Genomic DNA, 27,295 nt, shown 5'->3' on the forward strand with positions numbered 1-27,295 from the left:
GGTCACAGACTGGAAACCCAACCGTGGGGAAAGCTGTTCCCTTTTGTTATTTTTTCTTAAAATGAGCTTTACCAAGTTATGCTAAATTATTTTTTAAAATATAAACATTAAAGACTGAAGAGCAGGGTGTCAAACAGAAAACTCTGAGCTAGAATCCCGCTAAAAACTCCAGGATCCTCGGGCGCGGTGGCTCACGCCTATAAGTCCAGCACTTTGGAAGGCGGAGGTGGGAGGATTGCTTGAGGCCAGGGGTTCAAGACGCGTCTAAGCACATAGTGAGACCCCCGTCTCTACTAAAAATACAAAAATTACTCAGGCATGGTGGTGCGCCTGTAGTCCTAGCTATTCCGGAGGAGGCGGCAGGAGAATCGCTTGAACTGGGGAGACAGAGGTTGCAGTGAGCCAAGATCACAGCCACTGCACTACAGCCTGGGTGACAGAGTGAGACTCTGTCTCAAAAACAAAACAAAACTAAACAAATCTGTTGGAGTGCAGTGGCATGATCTTGGCGCACTGTGAGCTCCACCTCCCAGGTTCAAGTAATCCTCCTGCCTCAGCCTCCCAAGTAACTGGGACTACAGATATCTGCCACTCCAGCCTGCTGTGGCAGACTTGGTCTAAAAAAAAAAAAAGAAAGAAAAAGAAAGATGGATACTAGACTTTCATTCAAGATAAATCAGACCTGCCGACTTCACTATACAGGAATTGGCCTTTCCACAGGTATACCCTAGTGTGGGAGTCTCAAGATTGAGATTACTAGGTTTCACTCGTGTCCGTGTGAAGAGACCACCAAACAGGCTTTGTGTGAGCAATAACACTTTTTAATCACCTGGGTGCAGGCGGGCTGAGTCCGAAAGGAGAGTCAGCCAAGGGAGATAGAGGGGTGGGGCAGTTTTATAAGATTTGGGTAGGTAGTGGAAAATTACAGTCAAAGGGGGTTGTTGTCTGGCTGGCAGGGGTGGGGGTCACAAGGTGCTCAGTGGGTGAGCTTTTGAGCCAGGATGAGCCAGGAAAGGGAATTTCACAAGGTATTGTCATCAGTTAAGTCAGGAACAGGCCATATTCACTTCTTTTGTGATTCTTCAGTTACTTTGGGGCATCTGGATGTATACGTGCAGGTCACAGGGGATATGATGACTTAGCTTGGGCTCAGAGGCCTGACACTAGGGGAGGTGGGAGGCCCTACCTGGGACCAGGGCTTGCTCTTTGCTTTCTATAAACCAGCTTTTATCAAAATGTCCTAAACTGGGGAGTACCAGGAAGGAATAGAGGTTCCAGACTCCCAAAACACAGATTTGAGCTACTCTGTCCCTCCTGACTGGGGAAAAGGAGCCCCAGTGTGTGTCTTGTTCACTGTCAGTTCAACCTGCAGTTGTTCAGTCACTGAAGAACCCTTGTACTAACTGTCTGACACATTGGACTACCCTTAATCAGCCCCTGGCACACTGAAGCCACAGAACGGGGAGAGGAGCAGGGAGAGGTGGTGGGGCGACAAGTCTCAGTGGGACATCAGGGAAGGGATGATCCAGGTGGTGGGGCTACCAGCCTCAGTGCGACCTCAGGGAGGGGACGATCAGGCTGGAGTTAAGCCATCCCTAGGGTTCTGTGGGTCCAGCCCTTGTAGGGGCTTTTTTGTGTATGGTGGAGTGGGGTGGGGGGAGACACTAAAGATAACAAGTGGTACTAAAGGCAGAAGCTCTGTCAGCTGGTGTTCAGAATGAATACCAAGACTCCTGGGTGTACACTTGAAATGCCATGATTATATCTAAGTTGATGTAACAAAGAGATCCAGAGATACGTTGGCTTAGGAATATTTATTTCTTCAGATGTCGGTGGTTCTGGGGTGTCAGGGAGACTCTGCCATCCTCAACATGTGGCTTCCTTTTCTTTCTCCAGGGCAGCTGATCCACGATCTTCCACTTCCCAGCCAGCAGGAGGATGGAAAAGCAGAAGGGAGGGGGAGACAACCTCCTTTGCAGGGCGTGACTCGGAAGTTGTACACATCATTTCCAGTCACATTCCATGGACCAGAATTAGCCCTGTGACCAACTCTGGCTGCCAGAAAGTCTCTGCTTGGGCGATCAGGCAGGCAGTTGTATCTTTGGGAACATCTCTCACCCCCTGGGAACACCTGGGCAGAAACCGAAGGGCATTTAACACATTCTCCTTTGTGTCTAATAAGAATTGTCCCCATCAGTCAGAGCTCTCCTATGTGCTGGGTACATAGGTCATCTTTACACAACCCAGCAATGGAGAGCACACCATTCCCAGACTGCAGATGCAGAAACTGTGGCTCAGAGAGTTAAGCGACTTGTTCAGATTCAGTTATCTGGTAGATGGTAGGTCTGGGATTGAGACCCAGCCCTGGCTGGTCCTGCCAGGACACAGCATGACAGCTTTGATTGGGGGCGTCTTTTTGTTTACATGTATTTTTTATGCTCAATGTACATTACTTTTGAAATACACAGAAAAGGGAATGAAGCCAGAGTCCTGCCTTGTGTAGGAGGGATAAGTTAGAGGTGTACACTGGGATAAATCTCCCTCCCGCCCTGGCCCTGGCCCTGGTCCTGGTCCTGCACCTGCTCCTGCTCCTGGTTCTGGTCCTTGGCCTGGGCGGCGATTCCCGGCGCTGCCTGAGCGTCGCTGGCCACCAGGGGGCGCTGCCGAGCCACAGGTCCGGTCCACCCGGGATCACAGCCTCAGGGGACAGGAAATGATCAACAGCATCTCCTCTCCGATCCAGGTGGCCTCAGGGAATCTCCGGGCGACAGGACAGGTGCTGAGCCGGGTGCAAAGGTGGAATTCTATCCCCAAAGCACATCCTGCGCCCCTTTCCTCTGCAAAGTCCCGGAACCGCGTGACTCCGGATGAGTCCGTGGGGCTGGAACCCAGGGTTCAGCCCCCTGCGCCTCTGTGTGTCCTGGTCCCTTTCCTCCAAGTAGACAGGAGGCATCTCCTCATTGGCTCAGTTCACATTCCTCCAGGGCTCGGAGAGAACCCAGTCCGTGTCTTGGGACACCGAGTCAGGGCAGACTCCAGGAGAGAGGAAGGAAGATGATTCCTGCGCTCAGGTAGGGAGGGGCTCGCCTCTAGGAAGAGAGAAATGAGGGGTGTGCAACGCTCACACAGGGTGTGGAAATGCTCAGAAATAGTCAATGACCTGGGCAGCTGAGCTTTCGTCCACGCCCTGGCACAGTGCGTGTTGCACAACAGAGGTGTTCAGGGAATGTTTTTCATTCAATCAACAAACACCTCTAGTGCCTCCGTATGCAGGTCCTGGTAGGCTCTGGGGATGAAGTCCCTGCCCCCTGGAGCGTATATTCCGGTAGGAGAGAAAGAATAAACAAGGTCGGCCACTACTATAACCTCACATAGTGCTGAACTCTAGAGGAAATGAAAGCAAAATAAGGGCTCCCAATCCAGGGCTTATATTCCTCCCACCCCCATCCCCGGTCCAGCCCGGCAGTGATGCAGGCGGAAGGGGGCAGGGGTGTGGGGGGTGGAGAGGGCAGGGAAGCCACCCCCATCCTCTGGGCACAGCCAACAACCCCCAATTTTATACAGGAGAGGCTTCTTGGGGAAAACATCATTCCAGGAGCCCTCAAAGTGATGGGATCCACTAACTGGAAAGAGAAAAAGTCCAAGAAGGAGGAATTCAAGCCCCTGAGGCCCCTTTGGGTAGAACAGGGCAGGGAAAAGCCTCAGGGTCTCACAGCTTGGAAGCAGGAGGGCAAAGAGGAGGAGATGGAGAACCAGACTCCTCAGAGAATCCTGGAGGGCCTTGAAGGGGCCAGGGGTGGGGAAGTGGGAGGATAATTTTATGCATCAATTTGGCTGGATCATGGTACCCAGATATTTGATCAGCCATTATTCTAGATGTTTCTGGGAAAGTATTTTTTTTTTTTTGAGATGGAATCTCGTTCTGTCGCCCAAGCTGGAGTGCAGTGGCACGATCTCGACTCAGTGCAAGCTACGCCTCCCGGGTTCTTGCCATTCTCCTGCCTCAGCCTCCCCAGCAGCTGGGACTATAGGCGCCCGCCGCCACACCCAGCTAATTTTTTGTATTTTTAGTAGAGACAGGATTTCACCATGTTAGCCAGGATGGTCTCCATCTCCTGATCTCGTGATCCACCTGCCTTGACCTCCCAAAGTGCTGGGATTACAGGCGTGAGCCACCGCGTCCAGCCCTGGGAAAGTATTTTTTGAGAAGAGTAACATCTGAATCAGTGGATGAGTGCTGAGTCAAGCAGATTCCCTCCCCAGGCAGGCGGGTCCTGCTCCCTCTGCTGAAGACCTGAAGACCGAGATTGACCCTCACCTTTCACCTCCCACCTCTTCCCCACCTTGGAAGAGAAACGTGTTCCTGAGAAGGGGGATTTGTCAGCAGATGGCTTTGGGACTGGAACTGCAGCATCCGCTCTTCCTGGATCCCCAGACCCTGGGCCTACCCTGCAGATGCGGGCTTGCTGGTCTCCACAATCAGTGAGCCGGTTCCTTAAAATCAACCTCTCTCTCTCCCTCTCTCTCTCTCCCTGTCCACATCCCATTGGTTCTGTTTCTCTGGGGAAACCTGACTCATACGGGGACTCTCAGACCCCTGGCTGAGAATGGCAGGCCTGAAGACTCTCTGAGACATTCAGCATCGAATGAGCACCAGCTGGGCGTGCAGCTGCGCCACGCGCCGGGCCCAGGACTCAGCCCTGGAACCGAGTGTGGGCCTTTGTCCCTGTCATGGCTTTGGACAGATGTATGACTCAGAGGGGACAATGGATCTGGGTGGCAAGGTGGGAAAGCTCGCCCCGGTATTCCTCTTGGTGAGAGCAGTCCCTTAAGGGGTCGCCTGAGTCATGCGACCCACAGGTGTGGACCTTTCGCCTCCTTCCTCCCCTCTCCCCCAGTGACTTTATCCAGCACCTGCCCTGCCCAGCCTTGCACAGGCTACCCTGTGACCCAATCACGGGGAGATAGTGGAGCTTCTTTCTGCCCTCAGGAGCCTTGTTCTCAGGGCAGCTCATCCAAGAGAATAACATATAGTAGATTGCCACACATAAGCCTGGTGCTTAGAAAAGCTGCCTATAAAATCCAGAGGTGAAGGAAGAAAAGATTGAAATCTCTTTGACAAGTACATATCCCTTCCTCCCTCCCTCCCTTCATCTCCAAAGTAGACCTGCCCCAGGGCCAGGAATCCCCTCCCTGCAAGGCTAGGTAACAAGTGGATTTTTGCTTTTGAGCTTCAAAGTCCTGGCTTCTGGTGATTTATAGGTGGTCTCTGAGGGTGATTTTGACGAGAGGCTTGTTAGCTTCTCTATGCTTTTGAAACACCCACTCTTCCCACAAGAATCTGGGACTTTGCAGAACTGGTCCAAGGTGAGTGCAGGATTAATGGCCAAATGAGTTTTCTCATAAGCCTGGGGTCCAAAGTACCATGGACAGCCAGCAAACACTTATGAGGGGTTTGAACAAGTGAAATCAAGGCCCAAGGACATAGGACCCAATGGAGAGTGAGGCAGCTGGGGTCTGAGATGACCGGCATGGGCCTCAAAGCAGGGGGCTTGGAAATAGGCCCTGAAGAGGGGGTCACTTGCGTGGCTAGGAAGGGGTTGGGGCCCACTAGCATTTCCCAGAATGCCTCTTTTCTTCAGCAGTGAGAGCCGGAGGGAGGGGTGGGTTTCTCAGCACAGTTCCAGTATGAGTGGTCCTCACCACAGGGCGCCACTGCCAAGTCAGAAAGAAACCAAGCTTAACCGCTGCCTCCTGTCCCCATGGTCTGTGAAAGTCTCATACTGTAGTGTGTTGAATGGTAGCCCCCCCAAAAGATACATCCACATTATAATTCCTGGGACCAAGAAGTGTCACCTTATTTGGAAAAAAGGTCTTTGCAAATGTAAGTGACCTTATTTGGAAAAAGGGTCTTTGCAAATGTAATTTTCAACACTGAATGAGTACCTGTTGAGTGTGGAGCTCCCTATATTGCCCAGGCTGGTCTTAAGGATTGTGTGTGTGTGTGTGTGTGTGTGTGTGTGTGTGTGTGAGAGATAGGGTCTCACTGTGTCATCCAGGCTGGAAGGCAGTGGCATGATAACGGCTTACTGCAGCCTCAACCTCCCAGGCTCAAGCGATCCGCGAGTAGCTGGGACTAGGGTTGCACACCACCACTCTTGGTTAATTTTTTGTGTGTATTTTTTGTAGAGACGAGGTCTCCCTAAGTTGCCCACGCTGGTCTTGAACTCCTGGGTTCCAGCGATCCACCTGCCTCGGCCTCTCGAAATGCTGAGATTACAGGCGTGAGCCACTGTGCCTGGCTCAAGTTAAAGATCTTGAGATGAAATGATTCCTGGGATCATTATCTTGGGATCATTATCTGGGATGGGTTGTAAATCCCAGGATGAATGTCCTTATATGAGACGTGCAGAGGAGAGACCCAGAGATGGAAGAGGAGAAGGCCACATGAAGGCAGAGGCAGCGACTTGTGAGTTGCAGCCACAAGCCAGGATGGCCTGGAAGAGGCAGGAACAGGCTCTTCTTAGAACCTCCAGAGGGAGTGTGGCCCTGCTGACACCTTGATCTTGGACCCCTGGCCCATTAGAGCTGTGAGAGAGTAAGTTTCTGCTGTTTGAGGTCATCTGCTGCAGGAGCCGCCAGGAACAAATACACAGCCCAATCCCATTTCTAATTCCCGAGGGTTTCACCCCCGGGACACTTCTTCCACACGTGCCCTGTTGTGCTCCGTTTTGCCCTGTGTCCGTCTGCGAGTGGGACTCCATCCTGTTGATACGTTCCACATAAAATATACTTGTACCAAAAATGTCTTGTTTTTAGGAGACTGTGGGGGATGGGAATTGGGGGACGGGTTCCATTTTCTGGGGCAAATATAGCTATTCCTCATGTCCTAAAGGGACTGGTTCCAGGACTCCTGGAGGTACCAAAATTCAAGGACGCCAAAGTCTCTGATATAAAATGGCATAGTATTTGTAAATAACCTATGCACATTCTCCTGTATACTTTAAATCATCTCTAGATTATTTGTAATACCTAATGCAATGTAAGTGCAGTGTAAATAGTTATTGTACTGTATTAGTTTTAAAATTTGTGTTATTTATTATTATTGTTATTTTGAGAGTCTTGCTCTGTCGCCAGGCTGGAGTGCAGTGTTGTGATTTTTGCTCACTGCACCCTCTGTCTCCCAGATTCAAGCAATTCTCCTTCCTCAGCCTCCCAAGTAGCTGGGACTACAGGTGTGCGCCACCACACCCAGCTAATTTTTGTATTTTTAGTAGAGATGGGGTTTCACCATGTTGGACAGGATGGTCTCGATATCTTGACCTCATGATCCTCCCACCTCAGCCTCCCAAAGTGCTGGGATTACAGACATGAGCCACCATGCCTGGCCTACTGTTGCTATTATTTAAAAAAATTTAGAGATGAGGTCTCAGTCTGTTGCCCATGCTGGAGTGCAGTGGCATGATTATGGCTCACTGCAGCCTCAAACTCATGGGCTCAAGCTATCCTGCCACCTCATCCTCCCGAGTAACTGGGACTACAGGTTTGTGCCATCACACCTAGCTAATTTTTGTTGTTGTTTTTTTTTTTTTTTTTTGGTTTTTGTAGAGCTGTGATCTCATTATGTGTTGTCCAGTCTGGTCTCAAACTCCTGGCCTCAAGTGATCCTCCCACCACAGTGCTGGGATGACAAGTGTGAGCCAGTGTGTCTGGCCTGTTGTTATTTTTAAATTGCTTTTCTTTTTTCAAATATTTTTGATCCATGGTTGATTGAACTCTTGGATGTGGAACGGGGGGTAACTGAGGGCCAGTTGCACTGGGTTTTCCCTTGACTAAATCTGGGCAAAATAAAATGATCTCTAACCTTTACAAAGCTAATCAGACACCTCTAGGGTAGCAAATCCTAAAAGAAAAAGATCAGGCATATGAGTGCATGTGTGTGTGCATGTGCACCTGTGTTGCCAAGCTGTTCCCTCCCCCACCCCCACTAGTTTGCTTTGGGAGGCAAAGGAAAGGCACCCTCCTGGCTAGCAGGCCAGATGAGCCTTGTCACCTGGAGGACAGGATGCGGCCCAGATCTTCTCCTGAGCACAAAGATGAGCAAAATCAAAGGAAACTGTACGAAACTGAAGACTTTTTGTGTGGTCTTCCCGGAAGTGGCAGAAGTTTCTGGTGGAGGAGTAAAACAGGCCTCTGCTACACGTAACTTCCTTAACCATCAATCCACAGACAATCCACCCACCCACACCACATCCCAGGCCTCTCCTTTTCGTGCCTGACCTGTGCTCCTGTGGCCTGCATGGGTGTGAGTCACCTCCTTCTCCACTGCAGGCCTCTTCCAGGATGTCCTGGTGAAGACCACCACTGTCTATCCAGTTGACACTCCCCATTATCCCCCAAACTCAGCCTGTCCAAAAAGCCTGTCGATTGTGTTTCCTCCTTGTCACACAAATGTCACCAACTCTGATGGGTACCTTGTTCCTCCCCTTTGTGGTACTTGTCACAGTTGCAGTTTGCCTGTGAGCTCCACAGAAGACAGGTGCCATGGCTGCTTATTCCTTGTCATGTCCCTGGTGCCTAAAACAGGCATTTGGCATCACTGGTATTCAAGAAATACTTGCCAAATAATTGAATAAATAAGCAAATGAAAGAAGGAATGCAGTTTTGAGTGAGGATGGTGTTGAAAAGGAATAAAGCCTTCCCCAGCAGTGCCTGAGGTTCACATAAGAATGCCCTAGATGTTAAGACAGGAGACACACGGGCATGGTAGGTGGGCTCTCCCCACCCCTCCCATAAGAGTGCAAAGCTGGGACAAGCCAGAGGCTTCACAGGCCTGGTAACTGGGGGGTAGGGTTTGGTGATTCCTACCCAGTGCTGGGGGCGTCGGGAGGCTCTTCCTCTCTACCTGGGCAGTGTTTACCAGGTGTGTTTCCCATTCATTATTTTGCAATGGGTACTGGGTTCAGAGTGTCTACAAGCAGTGGGGGCTTGGAGGTTCAAGGAAAGTGTAGTGTAGCTTTCTCTCCCTTTTAGGAAGATTTCTGTTTTTCTTTTTTTTTTTTTTTTGAGACAGAGTCTTGCTCTGTCACCCCAGCTGGAGTGCAGTGGCATGATCAAGGCTCACTGCAACCTCCACCTCCCAGGTTCAAGTGATTCTCATGCCTCAGCCTCCTGAGTAGCTGGGATTACAGACATGAGCCTCTGCTCCCGGCCTAGGAAGATTTCAAAAGGAAGATGAGTCTATTGTAATTTAGAGGGCCATTTTACACTCCCTGTGTGGGTGGCAGATGCTTTGGGTCTGGCAGCTAGCTCTATCCCAGCCTTCTCTATCCACCCTGCAATTCCCTCCCCTCCTCCGACACAACTTTCCCTGGATTCTCCAACTGTTAACATTTTGCTGCAATTGCTTTGTCTCTCTTCGTCTCTCTCTGTGTGTGTATATTTCCACATACTTTTATTTTGCTGAGCAATTTGAAAGCAAGTTGCTGACATCTTGACACTTCACTTCTAGATATCGCAGCATCTCCTAATAAGGATATTCTCCCACAAAACCACAATACCATGATCACAACCATAATAGCACCCAGGGTACTATCTGTATTCAAATTTCTACAATTGTCCCTGGAAGAGCTTTTAGCATTGGATTTTTTTTTTCCTATCCAGGATCCAATCAAGATCATGTATGATATTTGGTTGTTATGTCTCTTCAGTCTCTTTTCATCTAAAACAATCTTTCAGCCGGGAGCGGTGACTCATGCCTGTAATCCCAGCACTTTGGGAAGCCAAGGCGGGCAGATCACAAGTTCAGGAGATGGAAACCATCCTGGCTAACATGGTGAAACCCCATCTCTACTAAAAATACAAAAATTAGCTGGGCGTGGTGGCGGGCGCCTGTAGTCCCAGCTACTGGGGAGACTGAGGCAGGAGAATGGCGTGAACCCAGGAGGCGGAGTTTGCAGTGAGCTGAGATTGCACCACAGCACTCCAGCCTGGGCGACAGAGCAAGACTCCGTCTCAAAAAATAAATAAATAGATAAAATAAAACAGTCTTTTGCCTTTTTATTGTTGTTATTGTTCTTTGTTTATGTGAAATTAGCTTTTGATAAAGAGTCCAAGCCAGTTGTCTTGTACAGTGTCCCATATGTGGGTTAATCTGGTTGCTTACACAAGATTAGATGCAGGTTGAATATTTTTGGCCAGAGTTCTGTACTGCATAGATGCCACTGTAGACTTCCCTGTCAGGTATCACATCTGAAGTAAATAATGTCAGCTCTCACGTCTGGAGTAAATAATTTCAGTATCACATCTGGAGTAAATAATGTCAGTATCACACCTGGAGTAAATAATGTCAGTATCACATCTGGAATGTATAGTGTCAGTATCACATTGGGAGTAAATAATGTTAGTATCACATCTGGAATGTATAGTGTCAGTGTCACATCTGGAGTAAATAATGTTAGTATCACATCTGGAATGTATAGTGTCAGTGTCACATCTGGAATGTATAGTGTCAGTATCACATCTGGAGTAAATAATGTCAGTATCACATCTGGAGTAAATAATGTCAGTATCACATCTGGAATGTATAGTGTCAGTATCACATCTGGAGTAAATAATGTCAGTATCACATCTGGAGTAAATAATGTCAGTATCACATCTGGAATGTATAGTGTCAGTATCACATTGGGAGTAAATAATGTCAGTATCACATCTGGAATGTATAGTGTCAGTATCACATCGGGAGTAAATAATGTCAATATCACATCTGGAGTAAATAATGTCAGTATTACATCTGGAGTACATAGTGTCAGTATCACATCGGGAGTAAATAATGTCAGTATCACATCTGGAGTAAATAATGTCAGGTATCGTATCTGGAGTACATAATGTCAGTCACTCTTGGTGATGCTGAGTTTGATCACTAATCCTCACTCTGTTTCCCCTTTTGTAAGTAATTTGTAGAATCCTCACATGGTCACAGGATTAACTGAATATCCAAGTCACCAAATAGTTTTGGCAACACTTGGTGATGCTTACCCGAAGGAAGCTTTACATTGGGAATTGCAACGTGGTAGTTTTTCATTCTTTTATTCCTGCTACATTTACTAGCTGGCCTTTTTTTCTGTAAGGATTTCCAAATCCCACTATATTAAAAACACTAATCACTGTGGGTTCGTGGAGTTTTAAAAATGCTATAATTGAAACTACAGCTATTCATTTTGATGTTCAAATCATCCCACATTTGAGCAGTGGGAGCCCTCAGGTCAGCTCCTGAATCCTTTTGACATAATCACATTTATCTTCCCAAACTGTTTTGCTTTCTGGTGTGACAAGAGATTCCATGCTCACATTGTGCATTTTCACCCCCAGCTTAGAATCAACCATTTCTCTAATGAGCCCTGGTGCCTTTAGTGGTGAATGGTATACAGAAAGAAAGAACCTGGTGATATATGTGCTCATTGCTACTGGGCTGTCATTCAGTGGAAAGGATTAGAAAATTCATTTTTAAAAAAATTACAAGTTCAAACTGATATTTCCAACTCAAATTTAACATTACAGTTTTTCTTTCACTTCTTTACTTATTACTAGTATCTTTTTTCCCCTTCAGTAAAATATGTATTTGCTTATTTGTTTTCCACTATATGTGCATAAAAGAGTTTCAGAATTACAAGGCCAATATTACTACTAACAGTAAACCTACTAAATAGAAGATTTTCTGTAGCTCTTCTGTTCTTAGAACAGATCCTTCTCTGCAATCAGAGTGCTTGCCCTGTGTGGTTGTGGTATCAGTTTGAGGCGTTATCAGTTTGATTTGCTTCTTTTGCATTCTATTGTAGGGTTTTCTTTATCCCATCTTGTTAACATTTACTTTTATTTTTTAAATATGTAAAACATTTATATAGTTAAAAAGTAAAAATGGATTGAGAATAGTGCCTCACACCTGTAATCCCAGCACTTTGGGAGGCCAAGATAGGAGCATTGCTTGAGCCCAAGAGTTTGAGACCAGCCTGGGCAACATAGGGAGACCTCATCTCTACAAAAATAAATAAATAAATAAATAAATAAATAAATAAATAAATAAATAATTAGCTGGGTACAGTGGGAGGCTGAAGCAGGAGAATTGCTTGAGCCAAGGAGGTTGAGGCTGCAGTGAGCAACTGCACTCCAACCTGGGTGAGAGGGTGAGACCCTGTCTCCGAAAAAAACAAAAAAATAAAAAGTTACAATGATATAAGATATACAAGAGAAGCCTCACTGCCATTCCTATCCCTTCTACCCCATTCCTTCCCACCTCCATGGTTAATGCCTTCCTCTAGTGTCTGTTTAACACTGTATTTCTTTTCACAAAAAATAACACATACGCATACTCATTTTCTCTTCTTTCCATATGAAAGACAGTATAATATATATCCTCCTTTGCATCTTACCCCAAACCTCATTATCTGTTCACACAGATCTCTCGTGCTCACATTTATTCCTTCCCATTTCGGGACATTCTGCTGTCACATGGAACATGTTCAGAGTTGTTTTTTGTCTAATCTGTATTAATGCTAGTTATTTCAGAAGACCATGCAATACCCACGAAAACTTCCCTTTGTTCTCAGAAAGTTTGCACAAAAACCAACTCACAAAAGGCAGATTAATTAGATAAAAGGCTATGAATTTATTTTAACGTGTCAAGCATGGGGAATTGTAGGAGAGTGATTACTCAGTAACCTAGCGGGGTACATATGCTTATATAACCTTCTTCTTAGGAGAATGGGAGATGGAGAAGTGTGGATGATTTTAGTGTAAGTGATTTTTAGGGAAATAAATGGGCTTGAAGAACATACAGTGGCCTGGGACAAAGTCTATTGTGCCTGCAGAATATACAATGGTTTGTGACAAAAGTCTGCCTAGCTGTGTTGACAGATGTCAGGCTTTCTTCCTGGATATGAGTTCAGTTCATGAAAATTTAGGAAGGGACCAGGAGTAATTGTTTTCTTCTTTGGTGGGTTTGGGCTTTAGGCAGATAAGTGAGAACAACCTCACTCGGTGCCTTGCGAGAGACAGACTGAGACAGAGGCGGGGGTTGGGGGAGAAATCTTGTGGCTTCTTCTTCAGTTCAGCATGTCACAGAGCCATATTTGGGGGTATTAGTTTCTGAGCCCCAGTCTCCATGATACCGGGTCCTTTTGAACTGGCATGACCTTTGGATTCTGAGAGTGTGAGAAGGCAATAGGTCGAAGGTCCAAATGAGGGTGAAGGAGACAATGCAGGCTGTCCCCTCCTGTCTGACCTCTAGTGTTCTTGTGTCTCTTGGTACGTGGGTGGCTTGAGAGATAGGTTTGTGGGGAGGGCCTTTAACACTGGAGGATAATGAAATGTTGCCAGGAAAGAAGTGGTTTCTTTGTCAAACACTTGCCTCACTCAAAGTGTATACTTAAAAAAAATTAAGGCACAATTTATATAGCATAAAATTTGCCACTTTAACCATGTTTTTTTTCTTTTTTTTGTTTTTGAGACAGAGTCTTGCTCTGTCAGGCTGGAGTGCAGTGGCTCAATCTCGGCTCACTGTAACTTTGGCCTTCCGAGTTCAAGCGATTCTCCTGCCTCAACCTCCTGAGTAGCTTGGATTACAGGCATGCATCACCACGCCCAGCTAATTTTTGTATTTTTAGCAGAGGCAGGGTTTTGCCATTTTGGCCAGGCTGGTCTTGAACTCCTGACCGCAGATGATCTGCCTGCCTCGGCCTCCCAGAGTGCTGGGATTTCAGGTGTGAGCCACCGCGCCCGACCCACTTTAACCATTTTGAAGTGTACAGTCAGTGGCTTTAGTACATTCACTGTCTCATTCAACCATAACGTTTTTATCACCCCCAAAGGAAACCTCATACCCATTAAAGAGCCATGCCCCATTTCCCCTTCCCCCAGGCCCTGGCAATCACCAATCTGCTTTCTGTCTTGAATGGATTTGCCTATCCTGAATATTTCACATATATGGAATCATACAATATGTGTCCTTTTGCATCTGGCTTCTTTCACTTAGGTTCATCCAAGCTGCAGCATGTGTTGGTACTGCCTCCTTTTTATGATGAAATATTCCATTTTATGAATGTACTACAGCCCAGTTTATCTGTTTACAGCTTATGGACAGCAGGGCTGCTTTTACATTTTGGTCACTGTTTTAACCTGTGTTTCTATTCTTCTGGGTACATACTAGAAATGGGACTTCTGGGTCATATGGTAACTCCATGTTTAATTTTTTTTTTTTTTTTAGATGAAGTCTCACTCTGTTGCCCAGGCTGGAGTGCAGTGGCATGATCTCGGCTTACTATAACCTCTGCCTCCCAGGTTCAAGCAATTCTTCTGCCTCAGTCTCCCGAGTAGCTGGGACTACAGGCATGCGCCACTACGCCTGGCTAATTTTTATATTTTTAGTAGAGACGGGGTTTCACCATGTTGGCCCGGCTGGTCTCGAACTCCTGACCTCATGATCTGCGCGCCTTGGCCTCCCAAAGTGCTGGGATTACAGGCGTGAGCCTCTGCACCTGGCCCCATGTTTGCATTTTTGATGAACCAACAGACTGTTTTCCACATCAGCTGCACCATTTTACATTTTCACAAGCGAAGTAGGAGGATTCCAGTTTTTCCGTGTCCTTGCCAATCGTTATTTTCCATTTAAAAAATTATAGTCATCGTTGTGGATGTGAAGTGGTCAACTGTTAATACCCTTTTTGACACAAGCTTAAGGTATCAAAGGATATGCTCTAATGTTGCCCTTTGGCCTCATGAGGCTACTTAAAGCTTCCAATTTCTTGTAAATAACATTAGACTTTGTTATTGTTACATTAACTTGGTGACCCAAGGGATTCATGGCTGTAGGAGGGGAATCCTGTTATATTCTAAGTGCTGTGATTTGAATGTGTTCCCAAAGTTCATGTGTTGGAAACTTAATGGCCAACGCAACAATGTTGAGAAGTGGCATCTTTAAACGGTGATCAGGTCATGGAAACACAGCTCTCATGAGTGGATTCAGGCCATTATTGGGGGACCAGATTAGCTATCACAGGAGTGACTTAGATATAATATCAGGGAATTCTGCCTCTCTTTCCTTTCTCTTGCATGTGTTCTGTCTCACGATGTGATGCCTTCTGCCATGGGATGGCCCTCGCTAGATGCCTGCACCACGCTCTTGGACTTCCCAGCTCCAGAACCATGAGCCAAATAAATTTCTGTGCTTTGTAAATTACCCAGTCTGTGGTACTTTGGTATAGCAGCAGAAAATGAACTAAGACACTATGCATGATGTTACCCTGAACATTTGCATAAAAACAGCTTTTTACATCACATAGCCACACTCAAAATGTGTTATGGGAACACAGTAAAACAGAGGTGGGGTAGGTGACATTAACTGTGGTGAGGGGGCGAAATAATCCTTGGGACCAGTGACCTTTAGGGCTCTGTTAAAGTGATTTCTGTGCTCAAAATAACTGGCCCAGGGCTGCAGAATGCAGACATCCTGACAAAACCACATGAATGAGGAGAACAGCACTTTTCATGACCAGCCCCACCAGTGTAATTTTTCAGGCACGCATCTTACTGTGTTGCTCAGGTCAGCTGGCTACCACTTGTGAGCCCAGGCCCAGAGGTTGGGGCATCCCAGTGAGTCAGAGCCCAGATCAGGGAGGGTGAGAATTACCACTTCCTGTCTATGAAAAACACTTAGATAAATGTTGGTTCCCACCATGGCTAAGAATCAAATAATATTCTTTCTCCGGGCCTCAGCCTCAAGTGCCTGACAAACTCTTGAAAAACCCAAGACACTACTCAAAGTAGTTTACACGGGGAGGTCCAAGGTGGTTTCCCTATGGCTGGTTGATGATCTTAATTACAGTATTTTTCAGGATTGACAGCCAAGCAGATGTTATTAACATTAACCAATTAATCCAGGTCTTATCTCATGTCATCCTCACGCCAAGTAAAAGCACCAGAGAGTTTTGGAAGTGGAGAAATGCCACAAGGTGGATCAGGAAAGACAGGACAGAGGAGGAGCCATTTGTGTAAGATCTACCTGAAAGGATGCGTGGAAGAGGACAGTGGGAGGGAAAGGGAGGATGGAGGCTGGGAGGTAAGTGTACCACCCCTGCACAAGCATTGAGCAATGCCAAGTGTGCCAACATAGAATGGACTTCTGGATACACCCACTTTATCTCAAAATTATTGTGACAATGTGATTACAAGAAAATTTTGTGGCCAAAATGTTAAAGTTTGACATTCCAGAATTGGAATAATTATATCTTGGCACTGTTCATGATGACATTTCTTCCATAGTTACCGAACTGAATATTTGCCAGGCTAAGAAGACACTTTCAACTGAGGTAAGTGGAGAAGTCGCTATTTTGGGGAATCCCCAGGCTACCTAGGGCAGTCTCTTTAACCCCTAGGATCCAAGTATAGTTATTAAAAGCACCCATTTTCATTGCCCAAAGTGTCCCAGTTTAGACAATAAATTGTACGGTCACTCTATTTATCATGGATTTTAAATGATTTTTAAAAATTGTGGCAAAATAGGCGTAACCTAAAATTTACCATTTTAACCATGTTAAGTGTTGAGTTCAGTGGAATTAAGTACGTTCACCTGGTACAACCACCACCAACTCCCCATCCTCCCCTTCCCCCAGCTCCTGGCAACCAACCACAATTCTAATTTCTATGTCTATGCATTTGACTACCCTAGGTACCTCTTTAAGTGGAATCATATGCTATTTTTCTTTTTGTGATTAGTTTATTTCACTTAGTATAATGTCTTCAAGTTTCATCCATATAAGAGCATGGGTCAGAATCTCCTTCCTTTGTAATGTTGAGTAATACTCCATTGTGTCTGTATTAGTCTGTTCTTGCATTGCTATAAAGAAATACCTGATACTGGGCTGGTCACGATGGTGCACGCCTTTAATTCCAGCACTTTGGGAGGCCAAGGTGAGAAGATCACTTAAGTCCAGGAGCTCAAGGCCAGCCTGGGTAGCATGGTGAAACCCCATCCCTACAAAAAATACAAAAATTAGCTGGGCATAGTGGCCCATACCGGTAGTACCAGTTACTCAGGTGGCTGAGGTGGGTGGATTGCTTGAGCCTGAGAGGTTGAGGCTGCAGGGAGCTGTCATGCCACTGTTCTGTAGCCTGGACAACAGAGCAAGACCCTGTCTCAAAAAAAGGAAAAAAGAATAAAAAAAGAAATAACTGAGACTGGGTAATTTATAAAGAAAAGAGGTTTCATTGGCTCATGATTCCATAGGCTGCACAGGAAACATGATGCTGGCCTTCTGCTCAGCTTCCCGGGAGGTCTCAGGAAACTTACAATCATGGCAGAAGATGAAGCAGAAGCCAGCACTTATCACGTGGCCAGAGTAGGAGCAAGAGAGAGAGGGGGGAGGTGCTGCATACTTTTTAAACAACCAGATCTTGTGAGAATTCACTCACTACACAGTACCAAGGAGGGATGGTGCTACACCATTTATGAGAACTCTGACTTCATGATCCAATCACCTCCCACCATGTCCTGCCTTTAACACTGGGGATTATAACTGGACAGGAGATTTGAGTGGGGACACAGATCCAAACCATATCAGTAGTTTATCAATGGATAAACACACTGTGTTATCCATTCATCCACTGGTGGAAGCAGCAGTTGGGCTGCCCCTACCTTTTGGCTATTGTGAATAATGCTGCTATGAACATGGGTGTACAGATAGCTGTGTGTGACTTTGCTTTCAGTTCTTTTGGGTGTATACCCAGAAGTGGAATTCCTGGATCATATGGTAATTCTTTCTTTATTTATTTATTTATTATTAGTATTTTTGAGATGGAGTCTCATTGTGTTGCCCAGGCTGGAGTGCAGTGGTGGAATCTCGGTTCACTGCAACCTCCACCTCGCAGGTTCAAGAGATTCTCCTGCCTCAGCCTCCTGAGTAGCTGGGGTTACAGGCTCCTGCCATTGTGCCTGGCTAATTTTTGTATTTTTAGTAGAGACAGCGTTTCACCATCTTGGCCAGACTGGTCTCGAACTCCTGACCTCTTGATCTACCTGCCTTGGCCTCCCAAAGTGCTGGGATTACAGGTGTGAGCCACCGCGCCCAGCCTCTATTTAGAATTTTTTGAGAAAATGCCACTCTGTTTCCAATAGTGGCTGTACCACTTTACATTCCTATCAGTACAAAGATTCCAATTCTCCAACATCCTCTCTTTCTTTCTTATAGTAGCCATTCTAGTGGGTATGAAGTGGCATCTCACTGTGGTTTTGATCTGAATTTCTCTAATGATTAGTGATGTGCTGAAGTGCATGGCGCCATCATAGCTCACTGCAGCCTCAAAATCTTGGCCTCAAGTGATCCTCCTGCCTAGTCTCCTGAGTAGCTGGAAGTATAGGCACGTGCCACCACACCAGGTGAATTTTTAAAATGTTTAAATTGTTTATAGAGATGGGGTTTCATCATGTTGTTCAGGCTGGTCTTGAACTCCTGGCTGCAAGTGATCCTCCCACCTTGGCCTCTCAAAGTGCTAGGATTACAGGCATGAGCCACCATGCCTGGCCAGTCATTATTCTCTAGAGACATATCTATTCAAGTCGTTTGTTCATTTTTGTATTGTGTTACTTGTTTTTGCCGTTGTTTTTGAGTTTTAGGAGTTCTCTATATGTTCTGGATATTAATTCCTTATCAGATATAATCATTTTTTTTGGTAATGATTTTGAAACTTTTCTTCCTTGTACAATTTTGAGACATAAAGAATTCCCAGACTGGGCATGGTGGCTCATGCCTGTAATCCCAACATTTTGGGAGGCTGAGATGGGAAGACTGCTTGAGCCCAGGAGTTCAAGACCAGCCTGGGCAACATAGTGAGATTTCATCTCTACAAAACATTTTAACATTAGCCAGGCGTGGTGGTGTGCACCTGTAGTCCCAGCTACTCAGGAGGCTGAGACAGGAGGATCACTTGAGCCCAGGAAGTCAAAGCTGCAGTGAGCCATGATCACGCCATTGCACTGCAGCCTGGGTGACAGGGCAAGACCCCGTCTCAAACAACAACAACAATAACAGCAACAACAATGACGACAAAAGAATTCCCAAACTGGACTCTTACTGGAATGACTTATGGTCCAAATGTATAACTGAATTGTGTAACTAAGAATTAAAGAGCCGGGGTATGCCCAAGATGGCCGAATAGGAACAGCTCCAGCCTCCAGCTCCCAGTGTGAGTGACACAGAAGATGGGTGATTTCTGCATTTTCAACTGAGGTACTGGGTTCTTCTCACTGGGGCGTGTTGGACAGTTGGTGCTGGTCCGCGGGTGCAGCCCGACCAGTGAGAGTTGAAGCAGGGCGAGGCATCGCCTCACCTGGGGTGCGCAAGGTGGAAGGGAATTCCTTTTCTTAGCCAAAGGAAATTGAGACACACAACACCTGGAAAATCAGGTAACTCCCACCCTAATACTGCGCTTTACTAAGGGTCTTAGCAAATGGCACACCAGGAGATTATATCCCACACCTGGCCCAGAGGGTCCCACGCCCATGGAGCCTCCCTCATTGCTAGCACAGCAGTCTGAGATCTAACTGCAAGGTGGCAGCAAGGCTGGGGGAGGGGTGCCCACCATTGCTGAGGCTTAAGTAGGTAAACAAAGCTGTGGGAAGCTGGAATTGGATGGAGCCCACCACAGCTCAAGGAGGCTGGCCTGCCTCTGTAGACTCCTTCTCTGGGGACAGGGCATAGCTAAACAAAAAGCAGCAGAAACCTTGGCAGAGGTAAATGCCCCAGTCTGACAGCTTTAAAGAGAGCAGTGGATCTCCCAGCATGGAGGTTGAGATCTGAGAACGGACAGATTGCCTGCTCAAGTTGGTCCCTGACCCCCGAGTAGCCTAACTGGGAGACATCCCCTACTAGGTGCAGACCAACACCTCACACCTCACATGGTGGGGTACACCCCTGAGATGAAGCTTCCAGATCAAGAATCAGACAGCAACATTCACTGTTCAGCAATATTCTATCTTCTGCAGCCTCCGCTGCTGATACCCAGGCAAACGGGGTCCGGAGTGGACCTCAAGCAAACTCCAATAGACCTACAGCTGAGGGTCCTGACTGTTAGAAGGAAAATTAACAAACAGAAAGGACACGCATACCAAAACCCATCAGTATGTCACCATCATCAAAGACCAAAGGCAGATAAAACCACAAAGATGGGGAAAAAGCAGTGCAGAAAAGCTGAAAATTCAAAAAATCAGAGCGTATCACCCCCTCCAAAGGAATGCAGCTCATCGCCACCAATGGAACAAAGCTGGATGGAGAATGACTTTGATGAGTTGAGAGAAGAAGCTTCAGTCAATCAAACTTCTCAGAGCTAAAGGAGGAACTGCGTAACCAGTGCAAAGAAACTAAAAACCTTGAAAAAAGAATGGATGAATGGACAACTAGAATAATCAATGCAGAGAAGACCTTAAAAGAACTGATAGAGATGAAAACCATAACACGAGAACTACATGACAAACGCACAAGCTTCAGTAACCGACTCGATCAACTGGAAAAAAGAGTATCAGCGATTGAAGATCAAATGAATGAAATGAAGCGAGAAGAGAAGTGTAGAGAAAAAAGAGTAAAAAGAAATGAACAAAGCCTCCAAGAAATATGGGATTATGTGAAAAGACCAAATCTACGTCTGATTGGTGTGCCTGAAAGTGACTGGGAAAATGGAACCAAGTTGGAAAACATTCTGAAGGATATCATCCAGGAGAACTTCCCCAACCTAGTAAGGCAGGCCAACATTCAAATTCAGGAAATACAGAGAACGCCACAAAGATACTCCTCGAGAAGAGCAACTCCAAGACACATAATTGTCAGATTCACCAAAGTTGAAATGAAGGAAAAAATGTTAAGGGCAGCCAGACAGAAAGGTCGGGTTACACACAAAGGAAAGCCCATCAGACTAACAGCAGATCTCTCTTCAGAAACTCTCCAAGCCAGAAGAGAGTGGGGGCCAATATTCAACATTCTTAAAGAAAAGAATTTTCAACCCAGAATTTCACATCCAGCCAAACTAAGTTTCATAAGTGAAGGAGAAATAAAATCCTTTACAGACAAGCAAATGCTTAGAGATTTTGTCACCACCAGGCCTGCCCTACAAGAGATCCTGAAGGAAGCCCTAAACATGGAAAGGAACAACCAGTATCAGCCATTGCAAAAACATGCCAAAATGTAAAGTCCATCGATGCTAGGAAGAAACTGCATCAACTAGCGAGCAAAATAACCAGCTAATATCATAATGACAGGATCAAGTTCACACATAACCATATTAACCTTAAATGTAAATGGACTAAATGGTCCAACTAAAAGACACAGACTGGCAAATTGGATAAAGAGTCAAGACCCATCAGTTTGCTGTATTCAGGAGACCCATCTCACATGCAGAGACACACATAGGCTCAAAATAAAGGGATGGAGAAGATCTACAAAGCAAATGGAAAACAAAAAAAAAAGCAGGGGTTGCAATCTTAGTCTCTGATAAAGCAGACCTTAAATCATCAAAGATCAAAAGAGACAAAGAAGGCCATTACATAATGGTAAAGGGATCAATTCATCAGGAAGAGCTAACTATCCTAAATATACACACACCCAATACAGGAGCACCCAGATTCATAAAGCAAGTCCTTAGAGACTTACAAAGAGACTTAGACTCCCATACAATAATAACGGGAGACTTTAACACCCCACTGTCAACATTAGACAGATCAATGAGACAGAAAGTTAACAAGGATATCCAGGAATTGAACTCAACTCTGCACCAAGTGGACCTAATAGACATCTACAGAACTCTCCACCCTAAATCAACAGAATATACATTTTTCTCAGCACCACATCACACTTATTCCAAAATTGACCACATAGTTGGAAGTAAAGCACTCCTCAGCAAATGTAAAAGAACAGAAATTATAACAAACTGTCTCTCAGACCACAGTGCAATCAAACTAGAACTCAGGACTAAGAAACTCAATCAAAACCGCTCAACTACATGGAAACTGAACAACCTGCTTCTGAATGACTACTGGGTACATAATGAAATGAAGGCAGAAATAAAGATGTTCTTCGAAACCAATGAGAACAAAGACATAACATACCAGAATCTCTGGGACACATTTAAAGCAGTGTTTAGAGGGAAATTTATAGCACTAAATGCCCATAAGAGAAAGCAGGAAAGATCTAAAATTGACACCCTAACATCACAATTAAAAGAACTGGAGAAGCAAGAGCAAACACATTCAAAAGCTAGCAGAAGGCAAGAAATAACTAAGATCAGAGCAGAAGTGAAGGAGATAGAGACACAAAGAATCCTCCAAAAAATCAATGAATCCAGGAGCTGGTTTTTGAAAAGATCAACAAAATTGATAGATTGCTAGCAAGACTAATAAAGAAGAAAAGAGAGAAGAATCAAATAGACACAATAAAAAATGACAAAGGGGATATCACCACCGACCCCACAGAAACACAAACTACCATCAGAGAATACTATAAACACCTCTATGCAAATAAACTAGAAAACCTAGAAGAAATGGATAATTTCCTGGACACTTACACTCTCCCAAGTCTAAACCAGGAAGAAGCTGAATCCCTGAATAGACCAATAGCAGGCTCTGAAATTGAGGCAATAATTAATAGCCTACCAACAAAAAAAGTCCAGGACCAGATGGATTCACAGCCGAATTCTACCAGAGGTACAAGGAGGAGTTGGTACCATTCCTTCTGAAACTATTCCAATCAATAGAAAAAGAGGGAATCCTCCCTAACTCATTTTATGAGGCCAACGTCATCTTGATACCAAAGTCTGACAGAGATACAACAAACAAAGAGATTCTTAGACCAATATCCCTGATGAACATCGATGCAAAAATCCTCAATAAAATACTGGCAAACTGAATCCAGCAACACACCAAAAAGCTTATCCACCATGATCAAGTGGGCTTCATCCCTGGGATGCAAGGCTGGTTCAACATATGCAAATCAATAAACGTAATCCAGCATATAAACAGAACCAAATACAAAAACCACATGATTATCTCAATAGATGCAGAAAAGACCTTTGACAAAATTCAACAGCTCTTCATGCTAAAAACTCTCAATAAATTCGGTATTGATGGAACGTATCTCAAAATAATAAGAGCTATTTATGACAAACCCACAGCCAATATCATACAGAATGGGCAAAAAATGGAAGCATTCCCTTTGAAAACTGGCACAAGACGGGGATACCCTCTCTCACCACTCCTATTCAACATAGTGTTGGAAATTCTGGCTGGGGCAATCAGGCAAGAGAAAGAAATAAAGGGTATTCAGTTAGGAAAAGAAGAAGTCAAATTGTCCCTGTTTGCAGATGACATGATTGTATATTTAGAAAACCCCATTGTCTCAGCCCAAAATCTCCTTAAGCTGATAAGCAACTTCAGCAAAGTCTCAGGATACAAAATTAATGTGCAAAAATCACAAGCATTCTTATACACCAGTAACAGACAGAGAGCCAAATCATGAATGAACTCCCATTCTCAATAGCTTCAAAGAGAATAAAATACCTAGAAATCCAACTTACAAGGGATGTAAAGGACCTCTTCAAGGAGAACTACAAACCACTGCTCAGTGAAATAAAAGAGGACACAAACAAATGGAAGAACATACCATGCTCATGGATAGGAAGAATCAATATTGTGAAAATGGCCATACTGCCCAAGGTCATTTATAGATTCAATGCCATCCCCATCAAGCTACCAATTAGTTTCTTCACAGAATTGGAAAAAACTGCTTTAAAGTTCATATGGAACCAAAAAAGAGCCCACATTGCCAAGACAATCCTAAGCCAAAAAGAACAAAGCTGGAGGCATCACGCTACCTGACTTCAAACTATACTACAAGGCTACAGTAACCAAAACAGCATGGTACTGATACCAAAACAGAGATATAGACCAATGGAACAGAACAGAGCCCTCAGAAATAATACCACACATCTACAGCCATCTGATCTTTGACAAACCTGAGAGAAACAAGAAATGGGGAAAGGATTCCCTATTTAATAAATGGTACTGGGAAAATTGGCTAGCCATAAGTAGAAAGTTGAAACTGGATCCTTTCCTTACTCCTTATACGAAAATTAATTCAAGATGGATTAGATACTTAAATGTTAGACCTAAAACCATAAAATCCCTAGAAGAAAACCTAGGTAATACCATTCAGGACATAGGCATGAGCAAGGACTTCATGTCTAAAACACCAAAAACAATGACAACAAAAGCCAAAATTGACAAATGGGATCTAATTAAACTAAAGAGCTTCTGCACAGCAAAAGAAAGTACCCTCAGAGTGAACAGGCAACCTACAGAATGGGAGAAAATTTTTGCAATCTACTCATCTGACAAAGGGCTAATATCTAGAACCTACAAAGAACACAATCAAATTTACAAGAAAAAAACACCCCATCAAAAAGTGGGCAAAGGATATGAACAGACACTTCTCAAAAGAAGACATTCATACAGCCAACAGACACATGAAAAAATGCTCATCATCACTCGCCATCAGAGAAATGCAAATCAAAACCACAATGAGATACCATCTCACATCAGTTAGAATGGCAATCATTAAAAAGTCAGGAAACAACAGGTGCTGGAGAGGATGTGGAGAAATAGGAACACTTCTACACTGTTGGTGGGATTGTAAACTAGTTCAACCATTGTGGAAAACAGTGTGGTGATTCTTCAAGGATCTAGAACTAGAAATACCATTTGACCCAGCCATCCCATTACCGGGGATATACCCAAAGGATTATAAGTCACGCTGCTGTAAAGACCATGCACACGTATGTTTATTGCGGCACTATTCACAATAGCAAAGACTTGGAATCAACCCAAATGTCCATCTGTGACAGACTGGATTAAGAAAATGTGGCACATATACACCATGGAATACTATGCAGCCATAAAAAAGGATGAGTTCATGTCCTTTGTAGGGACATGGATGCAGCTGGAAACTATCATTCTCAGCAAACTATCACAAGAACAGAAAACCAAATACCGCATGTTCTCACTCATAGATGGGAATTGAACAATGAGATCACTTGGACTCAGGAAGGGGATCATCACACACTAGGTCCTATCATGGGGCGGGGAGGGAGGGATAGCATTAGGAGATATACCTAATGTAAATGATGAGTTAATGGGTGTAGCACACCAACGTGGTACATGTATACATATGTAACAAACCTGCACGTTGTGCACATGTACCCTAGAACTTAAAGTATATATAAAAAAAGAATTAAATAGCCATCCTAAAGTTTATTTAGCTTAATATTACAAATGTAAGTACACCAAATAATTTTTATAAGGATTAGATATCAGAAAGTCTAATGTCTATCATCGTACTTAACAGTCTCATTTAAATCTTTATACTGTGTTGCATCATAGGTGATACATTGTTCTTTTTTTTTTTTTTTTTCATGAGACAGCGGTCTTGCTCTGTCATCCAGGTTGGAGTGCAGTGGCACAATCTTGGCTCACTGCAGCCTTGACTTCCTGGGCTCAAGCAAACCTCCCACCTCAGTCTCCTGAATAGCTGGGACTAGAGGTGCTATTGTTCTTCTTAAAGTTATCTAGTTAACACATTGTCTTTTTTTTTTTTTTTTTTTTTTTGAGGCAGAGTCTCGCTCTGTCGCCCAGACTGGAGTGCAGTGGCGCAATCTCGGCTCACTGCAAGCTCCGCCTCCCGGGTTCACGCCATTCTCCTGCCTCAGCCTCCCGAGTAGCTGGGACTACAGGCGCCCGCCACCTCGCCCGGCTAGTTTTTTGTATTTTTAGTAGAGACGGGGTTTCACCGTGTTAGCCAGGATGGTCTTGATCTCCTGACCTCGTGATCCGCCCGTCTCGGCCTCCCAAAGTGCTGGGATTACAGGCTTGAGCCACCGCGCCCGGCCAACACATTGTCTTAACCATCAATCTATTTCCCTATTTATCTGTTAAGAAGCTCTTAATAACTGTTTTGGTACATAAAATAAATACCTTTCACAATCATCACTAATTATTGGCGCATTTTGCTCCGGCAATAATAATAGTGCATTTATATCGCAATGGACTGATAGAACTTCAAACCCTAAAGCACATAATATTTTTTCACTCCTCGTTACATCTCTCATGCTCGACTATAATTAAAAGTGAATATGCAGCCTTACCACTGAATCGGAAGGCCTGCCTGGCTGGAGTAACTCCAGATGACATGCAGGCTCCATATCATGATCATTTATGTGGCCACTTGCTCCCTGATGGACTTCGAGGCAGAGAAGCTGTTACCAGTGACCAGTGGAGGTTGTCCAGGTTCTTGGCATTTTGAACAGAGTTGGACAAAACATGCAAACAAAGCAAGGAAAGAATGAAGCAACCAAAGCAGATATTTACTGAAAATGAAAGTACGCTCTGCAGGATGGGAGTGGCCCGATCATAGGGGCTCAATAGCCCAACTGCAGAATCTTCTGGGGTCCAAATACATCGTAGAGGTTTCCCATTGGCCACATGGTGTTCACCCGATGCAAATAAAGTAGTGGCCCGAAATCAATCTGATTGGTTGCGGAAAGCAACTCATCAGAGACTAAAGTGAAATTACAAAGTTACACTCCTATGCAAATATCTTTGCTTTCTGCAACCAATCAGAGCTACTTTCAATTTTCCAGCAGAAACGGGTGGGTGGTTTTCAAAGGGAGTCGCCTCTGGTCCTTTTGTTACTTAGGTATGGAAAGTTGGGGGTTTTTTTTCGATTTGGTTCTAGGAAGTCAGCGTGAATCGGCCTTAGGTTTTCCTGCCTCCAGACCCTAGTCTCCTGCCAAGTGGCCAGTCGGCTCTCGAGCCTTCCCAAGGCAGAAGGTGGAGCTGAAAAGCAGACTTTCCTGAATGCTGAGGCTAAGTTGAATATTGGTGTAGGCTCCGTGCAGCCCACCTGCAGAACAGAGGAAGGGAGCACCAGAAAGCTGCTTGGGAGTTGGATCTCAGGATGCCGGACAGAGGCGTTTGAGCTTTACCCCTTGGGTGGCAGAGCATGGACCACTGCAGTCTCTCCAGGTCGTGGGTGGGCGTGGGTGGGCCCTCGGGCCTATTTGACTTAGTCTCTCCCTCCCACATCATTGGAGCCATCTTCTCCTTCTTGTGACTCCTTGTCTTATAAACCAGAGAAGATGACTAGTGCTTATGAAAAGCACGCTTGTGCTGACAGGTGCCCTAAGGCCACCATCATCATCCATGAGGATT

General features: G+C 45.1%; 1 long non-coding RNA gene across 2 annotated transcripts; it reads right to left on the reverse strand.

Moving 5' to 3' along the window:
* Positions 1 to 2,000: 2,000 nt before the first annotated feature.
* On the reverse strand, positions 2,001 to 26,646 carry LOC117094396. Of its 2 annotated transcripts, XR_004441533.1 has the most exons (3): positions 26,230 to 26,646; positions 16,903 to 17,026; positions 2,001 to 3,089 (listed from the first exon to the last, which is right to left on the reverse strand). It is a non-coding gene; the product is annotated as an uncharacterized LOC117094396 (long non-coding RNA). The 2 variants fall into 2 exon arrangements; XR_004441532.1 differs by lacking the exon at positions 16,903 to 17,026 and having other exon boundaries at positions 26,230 to 26,643.
* Positions 26,647 to 27,295: the final 649 nt, after the last annotated feature.

The sequence above is a fragment of the Trachypithecus francoisi genome, unplaced genomic scaffold, assembly GCF_009764315.1.
Source record: "Trachypithecus francoisi isolate TF-2019V2 unplaced genomic scaffold, Tfra_2.0 Lachesis_group13, whole genome shotgun sequence".
Lineage (NCBI taxonomy): Eukaryota > Metazoa > Chordata > Mammalia > Primates > Cercopithecidae > Trachypithecus > Trachypithecus francoisi.